This window comes from Gobio gobio (assembly GCF_949357685.1).
Source record: "Gobio gobio genome assembly, chromosome: 9".
NCBI classification, from domain to species: domain Eukaryota; kingdom Metazoa; phylum Chordata; class Actinopteri; order Cypriniformes; family Gobionidae; genus Gobio; species Gobio gobio.
Genome location: NC_137115.1, coordinates 14,269,298 through 14,289,949, shown reverse-complemented (window position 1 = coordinate 14,289,949; position 20,652 = coordinate 14,269,298). Strand labels below are relative to the sequence as shown.

The following is a 20,652-nucleotide window of genomic DNA, read 5'->3' as shown; positions in this document are numbered from 1 at the left end:
TTTTAATTGCTCTTAACTTGAAATAATTGAGTAAGCTAATTAATACATTTAATTTAAAATCATCATGTAATCTAAATTTAAATACTTTTAGTAGTGGAAACTTGTCTTTAGCTTTAAGTACCTAATTCAGTAAATGCTTACTTGCTAATTGGTAACAGAATGCTTTGATAGCCATATAGCAATCGCTGAAAGAGTACGACAGAATAGAACATTTAACATATATCTGTACTCAAACTAAGCTCATGCTCCAGTTGTCACCATGATGGTAACTTTGTCTAAATGAAAAGAAACAAGTTAACAATTAACCAATTCAGATTACTTAAAATGTGTCAGTTTTGTGAACTCAAAAGAAAAAGAAAGTTTTGTCATAAATTCATTTGATTGAACTAATTTGCTTAATTTAAGTTTACCCTACTCAAACCAATTAATTATTATGAGCATTGGGTTTTACAGTGCAGCCAAGATCTGCAGCCTCGCGCTCTCTCTCTCTGAACGCTCCAGGGTGAACATTCTGAGATATGTGAGACAAAATAATACAGCACTCACTGTAAATATTTGCTATTATATATTAGACAGTCTGGCCAGTGCCCCCCAGCCCAACATTAATCATCATTCATCTATCAAATTGAGTTACGACTGAATGATCAATACTGACACAGGTGCCAGATCTTATTTACTACAGAAAAAGAGAGCGAGAGAGAGAGAGAGAGAGAGAGAGAGAGAGAGAGAGAGAGAGAGAGAGAGAGAGAGAGAGAGAGAGAGGGAGAAATAAAGGACCTTCTTTGTTCAGACAGGAGCACATGTCTGCTTGCTAAAGTCTCTTGACTGCTGTAATGCTCATTCTGATAGGAGTAACCAGACAGAGATTCTTCATCAAATAAACCAGTTGTTCAAATGGGAACAGATGAAAAGATCTATTCAATTTCTTTTGAAATCCAATTTCAACTGTTGAAACAAAAAATCATATAACGAAGATATTTTTTTTTCTATCTACCTGTAAAGCTTTCATAAAATTATACAAGCATTTTCACTGAAGGCATTTTTTCTCATGGCATATAATAAATGTTTGTTGAAAAACTAATAAATCAATTCAAGAACAAAACTCCACATGAGGCAAAGCTACTGATCTCCACACACATATTAATGTGTACAATACATGTGCTCAAATATATGAATAACAATTACCCTCCCACATCAGTAGCCTCAAAAGTGTTTTGCCATGCAATATGAACACAATTACATGGTACTTAATATTCATTCATTCATTGACTAATTTAGATGTTAAAATATAGTAGTTAGTACCCTTAAAGGGATAGTTCACCAAAAAATTTAAATTAGCCCACGATTTACTCACCCTCAAGCCATCATATGTGTACATGTGTTAATCTTCTTTAAGACGAATACAATCAAAATATATAAAAAATGTCCTGGTTCTTACCAGCTTTATAATGGCAGTGAATGGCTATCTCTGTTTTGAAGTGCAAAACTTGGTTCTCGTGAGAACTAGCTGGAACGCCAGTCTCTCATGAACGTGCATACGACAGTTAGCGGAAGTTAGAGATTACAGTTTGTAAAGTTTTAAATATGGATATTTTTCTTACACAAACGCATGGCTTCCCTTCTGAAGGCCTTTATTAACCTCCCAGAGCTGTGTGGACCACTTTTATGATGGAGATGCACTTCAGTCAGGTCCCCTTAAGTCAAAAACACCATAGACAAACTTTTAGTCAACTTTTTATTGGCATATTTTGCTAAATTGACATTTGGCGATATGGCTCTGTACTAAATTCCCCATCCGCATGAGCTCCATGAAAAGCCAAGAGAGGGAACAGCAGCACATTTTGGGGACAATGTCCCATTTTTTAAACTGGGAGGGCAGCGAAATCCTCCATTTAGAACAGAGTATGCATCAATTACAACAGAATGACATTGATTAAGTTAAACACAGTTTAAGGAGGAGCTGGGGTGGAGGTGGGTTGCAAAGCAGCCAAGCAGGCAGACTGAACTGAAGCTGCGCTTAAGTAAGGTGCCCTGTTTGAGAGTTGCCAATTTAGTGCATAGGAATCGGATCAGCTGATATGGGCGGGGTTGGAATTTTTCCAATCAGCTGATAGCTGAGCTTGACTACGTGGCCTGCCTGAACTAACGCAGAATGCTTGATTTTAATGTACTTCAAAACAAAAACGTCTCGGTTACTTATGTAACCCTCGTTCCCTGAAGGAGGGAACGGAGACGTACGTCGAAACTGACCGACGAATTGGGATCTGATCTCAGAGACCAATCTACTTCGAGTGTATTAAGAACGAGCCAATGGAGATTGGCATGCGATCCACGCATTCCACGCACCGCCCTGCAGCGCGGGTATAAATAAGGAAGTGGAATGCTTGATCATTGCTTTTTTCTGCTGAGGAGCCGAACTAGTGACTCGGCCCCCTAGCGGAAGCACAGCACCTGGCGACGGGACGTACGTCTCCGTTCCCTCCTTCAGGGAACGAGGGTTACATACGTAACCGAGACGTTCCCTTTCAGTCGGTCACGTTCGACGTACGTCGGAACTGACCGATGAATTGGGATCCCTACCAAAACGCCAGGGCGCTGGCCCTTCCAGCGTCCTGCTTGAGCGCACTGGACCATCTTAGATGGTACGGAAGTCAGGGCTCCAAGCAGGGAGGTCAGTCACTGCTGTTTCTGCAAGACCCACCCAGTGTGACTATTGGATAACGCTGGGAAAGCGTGCCCGTCTCGGGAGATGGTACGCTGCGGAGCCACGTCCTTCAGTGGAAGGATTGGTGGCAGAATACGCATAAGGACTAACCTGGCAGGGTAGTGCAACATATGGCAGTCTCTGGGGTGGTTCCAACCTGGTTCCAGGGGGGAAAGAACACGCCCAGAGACGACAGAGCGGGCTCTGTCAAGGGAAAGACACGGGGCTAGCCGAATAGGGTAGCTGGTACCGTGGAAGAATACACATATGGGGTAGCCGTGAGGGGACCACTACATATGGAACCCAGCCTACACACACGTTTCACAAGCATACAGGTGCAGGCCTGGCGTCAGACGGCCGCAACGTCTGGCACCGCAGGGGTGACGGAGGAGCTCGACAGGGTTAGCCGTTTCCGGGGAACACAACTGGAGAAAATAGACGCACGTATCCAGCCCAGAGGGCGGGAGTGGCGTTGCAAGCCGACACTTAGAACGGGCACTTAGCGCTACTGGCCACTGGGGGCAAGGATGCGGGAAGATACCGGCTCTACACGGAGGCTATCGAATCTAGCGAACGTGTTAGGTGTCGCCCAGCCCGCAACTCTACATATATCTGTCAGCGAGGTGCCTTGAGCCAGCGCCCAGGAAGAAGCAACACTCCTTGTTGAGTGTGCTCGCAACCCGAACGGGCAAGGCACGTCTTGGGACTGGTAAGCCAAGACGATAGCATCCACTATCCAGTGGGCTAACCTCTGCTTGGAGACAGCCTTTCCCTTCAGCTGGCCTCCGTAACAGACGAAGAGTTGCTCTGAGGTCCGAAAGCTTTGAGTTCGGTCGACGTAAGCGCGAAGAGCGCAGACGGGACATAGCAAAGCCTGGGCTGGGTCTGCCTCCTCCGAAGGCAGCGCATGCAGGTTCACTACCTGGTCCCGGAAGGGAGTGGTAGGAACCTTGGGCACGTATCCAGGCCGGGGTCTCAGGACAACGTGAGAGTTGGCCGGCCCGAATTCTAGGCACGATTCGTTGACCGAAAGTGCATGCAGGTCCCCTACCCTCTTGATGGAGGCCAATGCCGTCAGAAGCACTGTCTTCATTGACAGGATTTTAAGCTCCACAGACTGCAAAGGCTCAAAGGGAGGGCTCTGAAGTGCTGTGAGCACTAGAGCCAAGTCCCAAGAGGGTAACGAGTTTGGACGAGGAGGATTTAGCCTCCTCGCACCTCTGAGGAACCTGACGATTAGGTCGTGCTTTCCCAAGGACTTACCTTCGACTGCGTCGTGATACGCCGCTATTGCTGCGACGTACACTTTGAGGGTGTAGGGAGACAGCCTTCGCTCCAGCCCATCTTGCAGGAAAGAAAGCACGACACTAACCCAACACCTTCGGGGGTTTTTCCTGGTGGGAAGAGCACCATTCAACGAACAGGTTCCACTTCAAAGCGTAGAGGCGCCTCGTAGAGGGGGCTCTAGCAGAAGAGATGGTGTCCACCACTGCCTGTGGTAGACCACCTAGAACCTCCGCGTCCCGTCCAGGGACCAGACATGGAGTTTCCAGAGGTCTGGACGCGGGTGCCATAGAGTGCCCCGTCCCTGAGAAAGAAGGTCCCTCCTCAGGGGAATCGGCCAAGGAGGGGCTGTCGCGAGGAGAGTTAGTTCTGGGAACCAGGTCCGGTTGGGCCAGTAGGGCGCAACTAACAAGACCTGCTCCTCGTCCTCCCTGACCTTGCACAGGGTCTGTGCAAGAAGGCTCACTGGGGGAAACGCATATTTGCGCAGGTCCCGGGGCCAGCTGTGCGCCAGTGCATCCGTGCCGAGGGTGCCCCCGGTCAGGGAATAGTACCACTGGCAATGGGTCGAGTCCGGAGAGGCAAACAGGTCTACCTGTGCGGCTCCGAAGAGGTCCCATATCAGCTGGACCGCCTGGGGATGGAGTCGCCACTCCCCCGGAGGTTCCGACTGGCGAGAGAGCTCGTCGGCTGTCTGGTTCAGCGCACCTGGGAAGTGAATGGCACGAAGCGACCTCAGATGCTTCTGACTCCAAAGGAGGAGGTGGCGGGCGAGGAACATGCAATGGGAGCGTAGATCACCCTGACGGTTGATGTATGCAACGGCCGCAGTGCTGTCCGTACGGACCAGTACATGCTTGCCACGTAGCGGCCCCTTGAGGCGGCGCAGTGCCAAGTGTACCGCTAACAACTCGAGGCAATTGATATGCCAATGCAATTGAGGTCCTGTCCACAGACCTGAAACTGCATGCCCGTTGTACGTGGCCCCCCAGCCCGTGGAGGAGGCATCCGTGAAGAGCACAGCATGCCTGGACACTTGTTCTAAGGGCACCCCGGCCCGGAGAAACGAAGCGTCGGACCATGGGCCAAAAGTTTGGCGGCAGTAAGGAGTCACTGGGACCCGGTACTGGCCGCTCTGCCACGCCCACCTCGGGACTCGGCCATGGAGCCAGTGTCGAAGCGGTCTCATATGAAGCAATCCGAGCTGCGTTACCACGGCTGCAGATGCCATATGCCCCAGGAGCCTCTGAAAAAATTTCAGTGGGACCGCTGTCCTGCTCTTGAACGAATTCAAGCAGTTCAACACCGACCGGACCAGCTCTTCCGTGAGGCGCACAGTCTGGCTGACCGAATCCAGCTCCATAATGAGATAAGAGATCCTCTGTGTGGGACAGAGTTTGCTCTTCTCTCGGTTGACCCGAAGGCCCAACAGGCTGAGGTGACTGAGCACCATGCACCATGTGTTCGCACAACTGCTCCCGAGACTGGGCGAGTATGAGCCAGTCGTCGAGATAGTTGAGGATACGAACGCCGCGTTCTCTGAGCGGAACAATGGCTGCCTCTGCGACTTTCGTGAAGATGCGAGGCGACAGGGACAGCCCGAAGGGCAGGACTTTGTACTGATATGCCTTCCCCTCGAACGCAAAACGTAGGAACGGTCTGTGTCGAGGAAGGATAGACATGAAAGTATGCATCCTTCAGGTCGATCGCTGCGAACCAATCTTGGGGACGGATGCATTCGAAGATGCGTTTCTGCGTTAGCATCCGGAACGGGAGCTTGTGCAGGGCCCGATTCAGGATACGCAGGTCCAAGATTGGCCGTAACCCACCCCCTTTCTTGGGTACAATGAAGTAGGGGCTGTAGAACCCCGCCTTCATATCGGCTGGAGGAACCGGCTCGACCGCGTCCTTCGCCAGTAGGACATCGATCTCTGACCGCAAGACCTGAGCATCGCTGCTTCGCACGGAGGTGAAGAGGATGCCCTTGTACTTGTGAGGCCGGTGAGCGAACTGAATCGCGTAGCCGAGTCTGATGGTACGGATGAGCCAGCGAGACGGCCTGGGGGCCGAAGCCCAGAGACCGCACAAGCGGGACCAACGGCACCACAGACGTACCCGGGGTGGGGCAGCGAGGCGGAATAGACAGACCCGACTCGGGAGGCCCGGAGGCGGCCCGGAGTGTTGTCTGAGTATTCCAGGGTGGGGCAGAGTGTGGGTGAGAAGACCCGGGGGCATTCTCGGTGCCCACACTGCTGCCCCCTGGCGAAGGGAGGGGAGGAAAGAAGTGACAAGGCCCGGGGGCGTCGCACACTGCCAACCTGGCCCTCTTGGGGCCCAGGGAGAGAGGAAACTGCTCTGAAAATGTGGGTACCGCTGGACTCCGGAGAGCCAGCGGCAGAGTATTGACACCAGTCAGGGCCCCCGGTCCTCCTCCGGGGGGGGTGAGGGAGGGGTGCGGACACCAACTCCCTCGGAGCAGCTCCTGTTCTCCCTGGGCTGCCCATCTCAGGGCCGCTTGCCCTTACGCTTGCTTGTAGACTAGCAAGCCCTGAGTGGGTTGGGCGCCTCCCTTACGTCCGGCACCCTGCTTCCCAGATGGAGGCTGCTGCCTGGGTTTCGCAGGGGCGGAGGCGGACGCAGGGGGGGCGCCCTCGGCGACAAGCAGGCAGAGGTGCTGCGAATTAGGATTTTTTTTTTTTTTTTTAAACCACCTCTGTCTGCTTCTAGGCCATCGAGAACTGCTGGGCAAAGTACTCGACGGCGTCGCCGAAGAGGCCAGCCTGACAGACAGGGGCGTTAAGGAACCGAACTTAGTCGGACTCACGCATATCTGCCAGGTTTAGCCCCAGGTTCCTGGACCACTAGTGTGGACATCGCCTGACCCAGGGAGCGTGCAGTGACTTCCGTCGCCCAGAGAGCGAGGTCCACCACCGCACGCAGTTCCTGCATAACCCCTGGGTCGGGACTACCCTCGTACATGCAGGACAGAGGGTAGTGAGAGAGGGAAAAATGTATACAGATTTCGGCCCTTTTGGTGTTCCATATTTTGACACCAAATAGTTCCATACTGCTAATGGGGGCCCGAAGAGATGTACCCGGCGGGGATGCCCCACTGTAATCCTCAGGTCCACCAAAGCTTATTAGCTAAAGTAGTCCTTTTCTGATGCACCAGAAAAGAAACTAGATCAGGGAATAAGGAAAGGGACTCAACCCCATTTGAGGTTTCATAGTCTGGACCGCGCATCTAGAGAGTGCCGAGTGACGCGCTGGGTTGCCGTGGCAACCCCCGCTGTCAGCCGGCGCTCAACGGCACACGGCGCGCTGAACGCTCGAGCCCTTACGAGAAAGGTGAGACGAACAACGCGCCGACGTGACCATGCTCTCCTGAGAGAGCATGGATCACCCACGAACGCAATCACACATGTTTATATGTGAGAGAGATCGTGGCCGTCAAATGAGGACAGGAAACAACCGCATCCAGAAACACACGGTTTGAATGACATCTTGAAAAAGACGCAGGGTCAAACCGTGTTGCTCTTTTAGAAAAGGAAAACCGCTCTTTCAGTGCTGAAGCACTCAGGGAGATGACCGCGGCTCACGCAGTTCAGATAGTGCAAGCCTGCGTGAGCACTCAGAAATGGAAACGCCCAGCCAACCAACAAAACCAGCTCTTTATCTCCTCTGAAGCGGCCACCCGCTGAAAAGCGCCGTCACACCCGCACTGGAACAGCAATCCTTCTCACGAGACTCGAATAACACTCTTCGTAGACACAGCAATGACGCTGTTCGGCTCCGAAAAAAAAGGCAATGATCAAGCATTCCACTTCCTTATTTGTACCCGCGCTGCGGGGCGGTGCGTGGAATGCGTGGATCGCATGCCAATCTCCATTGGCTCGTTTTTAATACACTCGAAGTAGATTGGTCTCTGAGATCAGATCCCAATTCGTCGGTCAGTTCCGACGTACGTCGAACGTGACCGACTGAAAGGGAACAGTCATTCACTGCCATTTAAATGCTTGGAAACATCAGGATATGTATTAATGTAACTCTGATTGTGTTCATCAGATAGAAGAAAGTGATATACACATAGGATGACATGTGGGTGAGTAAATCATGGGTTAATTTTAATTTTCATATTTGGAGCCTTTTGGAGCTTGGAAGGGTTCAGTTTATTGTTGATTTTCATAACTATTTTACAAAAAAAGAAAAGTATATTTTTGTGTACGTTACAGAATTTATTTTCATTATATTACAGAATTGTAAGTGAAAATTTACTTTTATTAATTAAATGATCATACATTTACAAAAATATATACATATATATAATTATTTGATTCTGGGGTAAGATACCTTTTTTTTTAGATTTACAGATATGTATCTCCAATCTACACTTAATACACTCTGCAAGACCTAGCACTTATCTGAGGCGACATAATAAGTACTATCAAAGTACATCCACTAAACACATACACACTCTATCTAACGTATCAATTCATAACATCACTCACAGTAATAACAGCTTTGAATAACTGCAGTCAAGGAAGTGAATGAATGAGTGACAGATATATCTCATGGCTAATGTTCAGTGAAGCTTCACTATAATAAAAGGCTTAAGACAAGCATTTCTGAGAGTAACCAAGTAACACGCCTGTCTCCAGGAAAACTATTAGTCTTTACGAGGATTTAACAAGCTAGGATTAAGTCTAAAACAGATCACTGCATGTCTTGCATCCAGCAGACCTTTATGATGGATTTGAGACCCAAAGTCCTGAGGGACTTGTAAAGAAGGCAGCATTTCTGTTGTCAAACACTAATATGACATTGTGTCTGGAGCAAATCTTTTATCCTTTAACATTTCATCTGAAGTGACCTACAATATTCCATTTCATAGACAGTCCCACTGGAGCAATGCATGTTTAGTTGTCTAGTTTTCTTTTACATAATGGGGACTTGCAAACAAAAAAAATGCTACAAATGAGTATAAGTATTTTTAAAGCCATCCTATAGCTTTGTGAGGAACAGACTGAAATTTAAATTATTAAGGCCCAATCCCATTTCTACCCCTTAGCCCTACTTTTTCCCCTACCCCTTCGTTTTGCGCGTTCACGTGAAGGGGTAGGGGTGTCTCGATTCTCTTTTGGCTGGAGTGGTAGGGGTAAGGGGAAGGGCCAGATAGCCCTTCAAATGAAGATTTTTCAGGACCACACTTCAAACGAAGGGGTATGAGGAGTTTCCCTCCACCGATTCCGTGCTGCTAGAATGTGTGTATGTTGCCACTCGGGATCGATCACTTGTGTGTCGCCTGGCTGACAGTTTCTCCGTAGCTTGCTAAATGCACTATTTGATTGATTTGAACACATATTAATAATAGTTTAAAAAATATATATCTGGTCATCCTTCATAACGCAGCCGATATTTACTGTACTGTACCGGCTGGCTCGGATCAGCACGGAATGGAACGGTTAATAAACAAAGAGAACAGTTTGACCCGATGAAAAAGCGGCTTGACCAGGCTTGTATCATTCTGTATCATCTTAGGAAACTCTGGCTCATACGTTTTTGAACTGAAAATGAGCGCCGTTGTATTAAGTCCAAATACAGCGCAAAACTCTGTTGGGAGTGAGTAATTTGTTAAACGTGCCTGATTTCTGTTAGATATAGCCTACGCACTTCATTTTGCTGTTTATACTGGTTAAATGTCACAGGACACTAATAAAATAAACGGGGTATGATGACGTGTAATGTTATAGTAGTGGTGTCCCATTTCTTAGGGGAATATTTTCACCCCTACGCCTTGGCACTCTGTTTCAAGGGGCAAGGGGTAGGGGTAGGTGAAGGTGAAGTGGTATAAAATAGAATTGGGATTGGGCCTAAATGTAAAAAATTGCCCCTTATCCCTGTGCTGTAGCTTTATCAAAATATCATTCATTTCAAATGTGGAGCATCAAGTTTGATCAACAGTGAATAAGAAGTGTGTGTAATGCACAAAATAGCCATGAAAAATAAGGGAATAAATGTATAATAATTTTAAAATGTATATAATAATTAACTATTAATTATCATTATTATTGTTAGTATTATTATTATTGATGGACAATGCATCATAACTGTGATCTCCATAACTCTTTTGTCCATCGGTCACCTTTACTTATTATTGATTATTGACCATTAAGCTACTACCAACAAAACATAGTTACCAAACACTATGATCACAAATGGAAAGCTCAAAAATCCAATGCATACAAGCAACACACACATTCGCATAAAAAAAACAGGCTATTAAACCTTAACATTATATAAGTGATGTTATATAAGGACAACAGACTACTAAAAATAAAGGCTCTTTCGGCTTGACCTCATATATACAGTAGGGCGGTGAAAATTCTAAAGATAACAGGGGGCTCAAAAATTAAAACAGTTATGCAACTACTTGGTGTGCATAAATCAATGAACTCTTCAACTGTTGCCTTAAAGTAGGGCGTTAGTTCCCTTTCGCTGACTCGGTGAGGATCGAAACAACATCACTGCGTATTTTTAACCAACAATGCCTCCTCTCTGGGTCAGGGCTTCATGAGCAAAGCCAAGCAGGGAAATAATTGTGTATAAAAACCTACTGCTGTGTGTGTGTGTGTGTGTGTGTGTGTGTGTGTGTGTGTGTGTGTGTGTGTGTGTGTGTGTGTGTGTGTGTGTGTGTGTGTGTGTGTGTGTGTGCGTGCGTGCGTGCGTGCGTGCGTGCGTGCGTGCGTGTGTGTGTGATTATTACCTTTCTCTGTTTGCGGGATTATTCCCCTTTTTGGCCCTGCGCTCTACCAGGCCCCGTTACTCCAAACAAACAGAGCAGACACTCTGGAGGGCCTGAAGCTAATGTAGAAACACTATCCTCCAGCTCTCAAACCGCATGTTAATGCTTGGATCTGTGGTGCTGGTCACTCATCGGGCTCAGTCACTGCAGTCAAACTGCCCTGGTAGAGCCATGGCTCTCTCCTTATTAGCAAGCCTGACAACACACCGTAGACAGAGCGGAGGGGATTAGACTGGACTCCAGAGAGGACAGACAGAAGCGCTCAGTATAAACCGCCCGTACATTTGTACAGAACAACTCTCTGTGGGTTTTAAAGAAGGATATGAGCAGTGCCATACTGGCTGTGACTCAAACTCAGCCTTAGAGATAGAGAGACAGAGAGATGTCCTTACGTAAATGTTTCGGGTTCAACAATATTAATGGCACTTGCCTCTAAAAATAAGTTAACTTCGCCCATGAATTTAAAAAAAAAGTTGAATACAATAAGTAATACTGTAAGTCCACAATGTAAATAACACGCAATACCTTTTTGAATCAGAAGTTGCTATGTTTGTAGAGGAATGTGAAGTTATGTCAATTCTATTATAAAATAAAAAATAATAATAAAAAAGTGCTGTGCCAGATCGATGTAGATGTCTCAGTTTAAATGACAGCACGGAGCATGAATAAACCAATCATCACTTCCTCCTTATTACTATATATATATATATAATTTTTTTTTTTTTTTTTTTGGTCTAATGCTATTTCATGCATTCTGACTTATTTACACTGTTAAAGAGTAAATGCTTAACATGGCCAAAATTTAAAAACAATGAGTTGTATGTATGACAGAGTATTTCTGGGCCAAATAAACTCCTTCAGGATTCAAATAAGTTTCTGAACGTTTTTTTTTTTTTTCCTAGTATGGCATCTTACAGGGTTGAATTCCTTGTATGGGCACTTGAGTGCGCACGTCAACCAGAGCGAGAGCAAGAAGCACGTCTAACAACAAGTTTCGTTACGGAAGCTGTCGGCAGCGCTGTCATTTTGTTTTTAGACCACGAAATCAACAATGTCACTAAAGAATGTTTGTTTTTGGTTGAAAGGGAAAGATAACCTTATTCAGCTTCCAAAATAACCCAGCATTAAGGAAACAGTGGATGCAGTTTGTTTTCCCAGATCAGCAACGGGTCACGAGTCGAAACCGCAGGCGGTGATTGAAACTACATCAAATGTCTTTTTTTTTGTTGAGCATATAATGTAAACAACACGAACGTATAGTGATTCAAAACTTATCCAGGGATAATGTGGGATAATAATTGTTTGTGTGTGTGCGTGCGTGCGTGTGTGCTCGTGAATCCTTAGCTCCGCCCACTGCACACCTCCACGAGTTTGGCTGTTTTCGGAAAGAAGCGGTACAGCTGTCTTTTATGAATATGATAAAACTAAAGACTCTTCGGAGATATGAAGGATGCAATACTACTCTATAGGTACTCAAGATTATCATGAGATTGGCAGAAACGGTGTGTATTATGTACCCTTTAAGGTCCAATTCACACCATTAAAGGGATAGTTCACCCAAAAATGAAATTTTATGTTTATCTGCTTAGCCCCAGGGCATCCAAGATGTAGGTGTCTTTGTTTCTTCAGTAGAACACAAATTAAGATTTTTAACTCCAACCGTTGCAGTGTGATAGTCGTATAATGCATGTCAATGGGGATATTTTAGAGTATGAGAGCAATGAGAGTAAAAACACATAGACATATGAATCCTTATTAAACCATGCAGCTCCTGGCGACACATTGATGTCTTAAGACACAAAACGATCGGTTTCTGCGAGAAACGAACAGTATTTGGTATTTTTTTACCTCTTATCAGACGAATGTCATCTAGTATTCCCAGCGCCATAACTTCCGGCGAATAAGGTCAAAATACTAGCGTGATCAAAGACATATATACGTACAAAGATATATATACGTACATTAGTGCCTCATTCGACCGATCGGCGCAGGCACTAATGAGGATTCTATGTATATATCTATGATCGAGCCGGTATTTTGCATGTATTTTGACCTTATTCGCCGGAAGTGATGGTGAGGGGACGGCTGATGCAGAGCCATAGAAAAAAAGGAAATATATTTTTAAATATGGATCTTTTTCTTACACAAATGCATCGATTCGCTTCAGAAGGCCTTTATTAACACCCCGGAGCCGCATGGAGCACGTTATTTGACGGACAGATGCATTTTTTATGGACTTCAAAAACAGAGCAACTATTACTACTATTATAATGCTTAGATCAGCCAGAATATTTTTAATATAACTCAGATTTTAACCTTCTGAAATCGGATCAACAATCCTTGATTAGCGTTAAACTTTGCTTAATTTAATCCTTATTGGTGCAACCCACCCTAAGTGTTTTTCACGTTAAGCGTTTTAAAAACGTCCCGCTGTTTTATTTTAAAGAAAAAAAAAGAACATTATTTTTGTGGTAATCGACATAATGCCATAAAATGTTGTCGATAGAGCTTAACCTGTATTGAACCTGGAACATTACTTTAAAGGCTGGATTATGTCCCATGTGTTGATCCTGGACATAGAGCTGAAGGTCATTGCTGGGAACTACACACACTCACAGCTTTGATATCGCTGTGGGAGAACTCTGACTTTGTGATAACAGATAACCCATGATTTACCTCAAGGAGCTGACAGCTTTACCCTGAGAGACAATGCACACATGTACAGACCCGTCTGCAGGAGGCGTGTGGTAGGATGAGAGGGTGGAGTTTGTGTCTTTGCTGACTCCATCTGTTCAGTGTTAAGGCTGACACAGGCATATGCAGGCAGACTGAACCAGAACGAGACCTCATATTGCAAAAACAGCTTCATCACGCTGTGTGTCATGAGTCACTCTTCCTCTAGAAGAGGAATTGAGGTAAAACACTATCCCAGGGACTTTCCCAAAAAAACACACCCATGCTCCCAATACTTTAATAACGTGAGAGAACCTGTTCTGTTCCGGAAGATATGTTGCCTTAAAACCTTTCTCTTATTTGTTCAAGCGTTCTGTAATACCTGCCATAAGATTGGATCTATTCCATCTGAACAGGTGATGAATATTAGGGATTGTAGTGGGCAAGAGAAAAAGAACTCTCAAAATATCACAGGAATCCAGGAGAATATGTGGCATGAACTTTACCAACGACAAACAAAGCCAAGAGAAAAGGTTCATTTTGGGTTGTATTGACATTAGACTCTTGACAATCAGGAGCGGGTAAAGGTTGGACTGCTAATGAGCATGATGTTCAACATGAAGTTCATATCCCAGACGGGTGATTCATGAACAGGCGAAATACTGTACTCCTGTATCATCACTGGGTCATTCACCACATGATTACACCAGAACTGTACAAGTCTGTGTACTGTAAGCCACATTGGGAAAAAAGTGTCTGATAAATGACTAATATATGTACCAGCCATTGTACAGTCGTGTACAGCAATGATGATACATCATGTCAAACATCCTATAGCTTTTGTCTGAAAACATCCTATATCTTTTGCTCTTCACAAGCTCTGTTCCGAAACCAAGTGAGCTGACTTTTAAAGCAGCATCATAAAATGTAACCACTTAAGTAATTGATTTGGGCAACAGTTCAGCAAACCACACAAATACTGCTTCTCATGCAAACCCAAAGTCACGACTTACAATTAATTCCAGTAGAGTTTTGTGCTAGCATGTTGCTAAGCTAATACTCTGGTGAGCAAACACAGAACACAAATATTTATTAAAATAGTTTTCATTACATTGAATTTTTTCACTACAATACACTTTTCAGCAACAATATTTTAAACATTTAAATTAAACATCTTTTTAACTTTTGTAATGTAGGGTACAGCGGGGGAGAGGCGCCTTTGATTTTATTTTCCTCTAAACCTCTATATGGCAAAAAACTTGCCGCAGCACTTTCCAAAACATCTGCTTTTTTAAGATGCACGTGGAAATTTGTCTGATCTTTGTTGTGATCGCGAGCAGCAACGCAAAGATGATTCTGCACTAATTTGATCTATTATTTTATGTTTTTCTTTTAATTTTGTAGATTTAAATACCAAGTGAGAATCAGTAAAAATGATTGTTTAGATTATTAAGTTGGGTGTCCACCTTAGAGATAATACCCTTATTTATAATGAAACAATTGTATTTAAAAATATATATGATATTAATCATATCATATAATAAAATATAATTTATTGTTACTACTGCTATTATGGGATCTCCTTCAATGATTTCAGAATCTTTACTTTTTAAAATAATTTTGTTTCTGTATTTTTAAAAGATTGACAGTTTATTTATTGAACAAAAATTGTTTGTGTTTGTGTGTGCATGCGTGCGTAAGTGTGCTCGTGAATCCTTAGCTCCGCGCACTGCACGCCTCCACGAGTACGGCTGTTTTCGGAAAGAATCGGTACAAAGAATCGGTCTTTTATGAATATGATAAAACTAAAGACTCTTCGGAAATATGAAGGATGCAACAATACTCTATAGGTACTCAAGATTAACATGAGATTGGCAGAAACTGTGTGCATTATGTACCCTTTAAGGTCCAATTCACACCATTTTATCAAAATAAACCGAAAATAGTACAAACTGTGTTTACTAAAAGTGATCGTTTTGAACAAGTATTAACTTAGACATTATTTTAACTAACGTATTTGAATCAATACTGTGTGCCTTTTGCCCTGTGCTGGTTAGCCTTTAAAAGGCCCCCCTCGCCACCTCATACGAACCACTTTTTTAGGATTTATTTTCACACAAAATCTGTGGCTCCATCAATGTTCAAAACAAACATATATATTTGTCTGAAATGTATGCAATCATAAACTTTGGGAGTAGTGAAAAGCACATTTTTTCTTAAGGTGTGCTTTAGCCCCATTGAACCCTACATTTCTAATATACAGATTGGATCAATTCTTGACCTGACTAAGAGTTTGCTAAAATAATTCCTGTAGATATCTGCCTGTTGGGAAGGATCAGCAAGTGACAGAAAAAGTCAAGTTGTTTCATTTTGTTTAAAGATTACAAAGAGAAAAAACCCTATTCTAACTGTTTGGAACATGCTGTCTAGGGAAGCAGCTCGCCATGTTTTGGAATAGATCCATAATATAGCCATATGGTAATGGGCTTGAATTCCCATTTCTCCTCTTTTAATCACTATGAGTGAGACTGTTTTTTTGCAAAGGGAACATAAATTTCTAGTCTTTTGATGCATGAATGTTTGAACTTGCATCTAATTCTGGAGTCATTACAGGTTAAACCAGCAGACTGTTTCTAGCTGCAGGTCTATTCACCTAGCAACCAGATGTCCCTGGCAAAGAGAAGACCTTTATGTGTTACACTCTGACCTCTTACAAAACAAAACATATTTAACCTTCACCTCCTACACACACACAGAGAAAGAAGGACAGTTCTGCTGCTGAGGAGAGGAAACGCTGTAGTGAACAAATGCGGTTGTGTGAATGGTACAGGGGCACATTCCCATACAGAGCAATGTGTGTGCCAGCAGGCCAGTGTTCGGAGACAGGAGAGGAGGGGGGGCTGGGATCTTTGCAAACAGTCCATAAAGAGACCCTGCCACCCTCCCGTTCACATGCTAATGAGAGCCACTTTGTGTGGGGGTTAAAAAACTCTCAGGGGTCCGAACAACGTCGATTTAAACCCACAATAGAGCCTCAATTCTCTCGAGAAAAACCCACAATGCTCTCTCTCTGTCTCTCTCGCGCTGATAAAGAGATCAGTATGGATGTGTGGGTGTCAGGGTGCATTAGGCACTGACAGAGTGTGATGTACAGAGATCATAATTCACTCACACACACACACATTTCCTGAAATCGGTATTGATCAGCTGTCCTGAAAAGCAGACCCCCTCCTTTTTTGACATTTTCTGTGCGGGTTATAAAAAGGTTGAGAATGGTTTTAGATGTGGTAAAATGGAGCTGAGTTTGCTGCGCTCTTATTGGTACCTGAATAAAGGCTTAAATTAACCAAAATATTAAATAAAATATAGATTTTGAAACCCCAAAATATGATGATTGCCTTGTGATGGGCAGACTTCCTAAAATATAAAGGCAGCTATATATTTTCTTATATACAAACCCATTTATATTGCGTGAGAAAAACATATAAAAGCATGAGAACTTACTTGAAAACTTACTTCGGACTACGGATAGTTCACCCAAAAATTATGTCATTAATTATTCACCCTCATGTCGTTCCAAACCCATAAGACCTTCGTTCATGTTATTAAATAGCTATTCAATTAACACTTTTAAAGCCCAGATAGGTAGTAAAAACATGTCCATGTGACTCCAGATGAAAATACTTTTTGTGCGCAAAAACAAACAAAAAAGAACTTTATTCACTAATTTCGTTCTAGCCTGTGTCAGTCTCCTACGCAGTTTAGGTTGTCAACCTTTCGAGTTCTTACAGGTTTAGAATGACATGAGGGTGAGTAATTAATGACAGAATTATCATTGTTGTGTGAACTATCCCTTTAAGACTTAAACTCAAAAATTAAATACTTAACTAAAAGATTTTGGTGTCACAATTTACTAAAAACAAAACAAATTATTAAAATTATACCTGGAAAAAAATGCTTTTTAATAAGCCTTGTTATGCTCTTTATGCTCTTTTTATGAATTTGCAAAGAAATATACAGTAATATTATTCAGAATCAGTTTTTATAGAGAATAGAGCCCTACAAACCTCCGTCAGAAAGCTAAAGGCAACAGTGTGTCAAAATATTTGTTTGATTAATTGTGATTATTCTGATGAATTAATCGGCATTTTATGCAATTCAATCTAAATATTTAATTAATTGACATATTAATTTAAACTAAATGTTGCTGTTTGTGCTGCCACAGCAGACAAGCTACGCTGCAAACAATGGGGAATAGCGTATAATATGCAAAATAAATAACAAAGAATAACAACAACAAGAAATATGACTAAAATTTTATGAATTAAGATTAATCTAAAAGACGGAACAATAATAATAGTGAGCATAGGAACTGCCAGATTGTGCTGGCACACAGCAGTCTCTCTTCTCTTTGTAGGTTAAGGAGTTTTTATTGTTGTTAGATTCAAGGTCTGCCTGTTAACTTTTGTTGAAGGACTTTTCAGAGACCTCTTTAAACTTTTGGCATTCAGTCAAGAATGTCTCTCAGACTAACACATACACCTGCTGCTCTTTCAGATTATGCTAAACTCTCTGTAAGAGGTAAAAGTCAGAATATAGAGGTTACATTTCACATTTATTTATTTTATCCAGAGCAACTTACAAATGAGGAATACAGCACAGCGATTGAAGGAGGCAATAGTATGAGATGTGCTAACAATACAAAGTTTCAAAGGTTGGTCAGAATGCAAGTTCAAGTTGTACGATTTGATTCGTTTGAAAACATGTTGTTAAGAAACAAACTAAGCATGAAGCATGACCCCTAAATCTTACCTCAATGAGGTGTAGGCAGATCGTACTAAGATGTACAAATGAATGGTCACCAATTTGCTAATACATAAAATAGTTACAAATTGCCATGAGAGTATTTTTTGCAACGTTTTTTGCGAAGTCTTGAGCTTCTCAGATTGTTCACAGGGGGAGGAAAAAAAATCCTAGTAATCTCCTCCTCTAGAGGTTCAAATCTGAGCAGTGTTGCAAAATGTGTCTGATACCAAACTCTGTAACCAAAATTCACAAAGTCATAGGAATATTTATTACTGAATGATCTGACCGGTGCTGCCCACATCATTCCTAGTAGAGCGTATAGCAAAAACAACACCATGGTCATGGGTTTGATTTCCAGGAATTACAATCAGTTGCCTCAAAATTGTTAAGAAATTTAAAGTTCAAGTAAGCAGAACTTGCAGGTTTTTATTTTGTAAGCATACATTTTAATTGCTCTGAACTTGAAATGCTTGAGTAAGCTAATTCATACATTTAACTTAAAAATATAATGTAATCTCAATTTTTAGTAGTGGAAACTTGACTAGCTTTAACTAGTTAATTCAATAAATGCCACCTTGCTGATTGGTTAGACAATGCTTTGGTAGCATTCTCATAGCATAGAACTTGCTGAATGAGGACAGCAATATAATATATTTAACATAAATCAGTTCTCAAACAATGCTCATGCTCCACTCGTCACCATGATGGTAATGCTACAAAAAAAAACAACATAACAGAAACTCTTCTAAAGTAGCATATCAAAACATTAAACACTACTAAATCTCCCACTTAACGTTAATCTGACACACACACACACACACACACACAAACATAATATAAGACTTAATTTTGGCATTTACTGTCCCTTTTGAGTGTCACGGCATGCTATGAAAAGTTTCGGTTAAATTTAAATTAGTCTAAATTAAAAGAAACAAGTTCATAAAACTCAAAACAATGAAACAATTCAGATTACTTAAAATGTGTCAGTTTTGAGAACTCAAAAGAAAAAGAAAGTTCCAAATACTCATAAAAGTTAATATGTTTGAACTAATTTCATTTGAGTTTGTTTCATTTGAGTTGGCTCTACTCAAACAAATTAATTAATTTGAGCTAGCTAAATATTGGCAGCATAGTATGCGCTTAGCCTGATTTTTCTCACCAAACTTACTCTGTAGCCTTCGCTCAGCTTGCACATGCACCTTGAGTTTGTTCGCACTGATTTTGTCCCAGGGGCAGATCAACCAGGGTGGCATGGGGAGGCAATTGCCACCCTAATAAAAAACCAGCCCAGAATTATCCCAGTATAAAATAAAGATGTAAGCAGTGTTTCCTATACCATTTTTCAGCAGCTGCATTTCAATGTGATGAAAAAATACAGCATAATGCAAAATAATGGCAAGAAAATGTATCTTTCTATTAATCATCCTTGCAGGTTGCTTGCACATTGAAGTGCGCCCATGTAGTCCACTTCATTGGCGAATGACTCTAATGAACCGGTTCTTTCTGAATCAAAAGCACACAGCGCAACCAGTGTAGGCCAATTCACTTCACAATTCACTTACAAATTGAGTTTCAAACTGTTTTTTTCCCCCATTTGTTAAAAGAAATGCAATCCTCTCAGAATCGGATGTTTCTGGGATTCCGTATTGTTTGGCAAGTGGATTCTCTGACTGCCCACTCCACTTTTATCATGGATAGACCTTTTTGCCATCAGACCAAAAAATCTAATTAAATCAATAAGAAGATCCAGATCACGGAAACTGATAGCAGAGTTAGGAAGGAATCTAAACTATATTGAAAAGTTTGAAAGACATATTTACGCCGGGATTTCCACCTCTGTTAATAACAGAAACTCAAACATCAATTCCAAAACTGATTCAGTCTCAGTACTTTCATATTTTGGTATTTCTTTCTAATGTGAGCAAATTTCTCTAAACTTGCACAAAAAAAATTGTGATTTATATATCATCCAAGTATAGCCAACATAGCATAAATAAAACGACTTGTCTTCACGATACAAGCTCAAACATTTAGGATCTACTGATGCTTTTAATATACAGTGTCTTGATTTGGTGCCCTGGATATTGACATTTTGTTATTTATTTTTGGTAACACTTTAGTTTAGGGTCCAATTCTCACTATTAACTAGTTGCTTATTAGCATGCATATTACTAGGATGTTGGTAGTTTATTAATAATTATAAAGCACATATTAATGCCTTATTCTGCATAACCTTATTCTACATTCCCATGAACTCAGTAGATGTTATTTCTGTATCATTTCGCCCGATCATCAGTGAATATAACTGCTAACCGTACACACACACACACACACACACACACACACACACACACACACACACACACACACACACGCGCGTCAG

The 20,652-nt window shown here is 42.7% G+C and overlaps 1 protein-coding gene across 2 annotated transcripts in view; it reads left to right on the top strand.

Moving 5' to 3' along the window:
* LOC307131630 (semaphorin-6D-like) overlaps positions 1–20,652 on the top strand; it is a 159,499-nt gene that overhangs the window by 103,125 nt on the left and 35,722 nt on the right. The gene's annotated exons all lie outside the window — the stretch shown is intronic.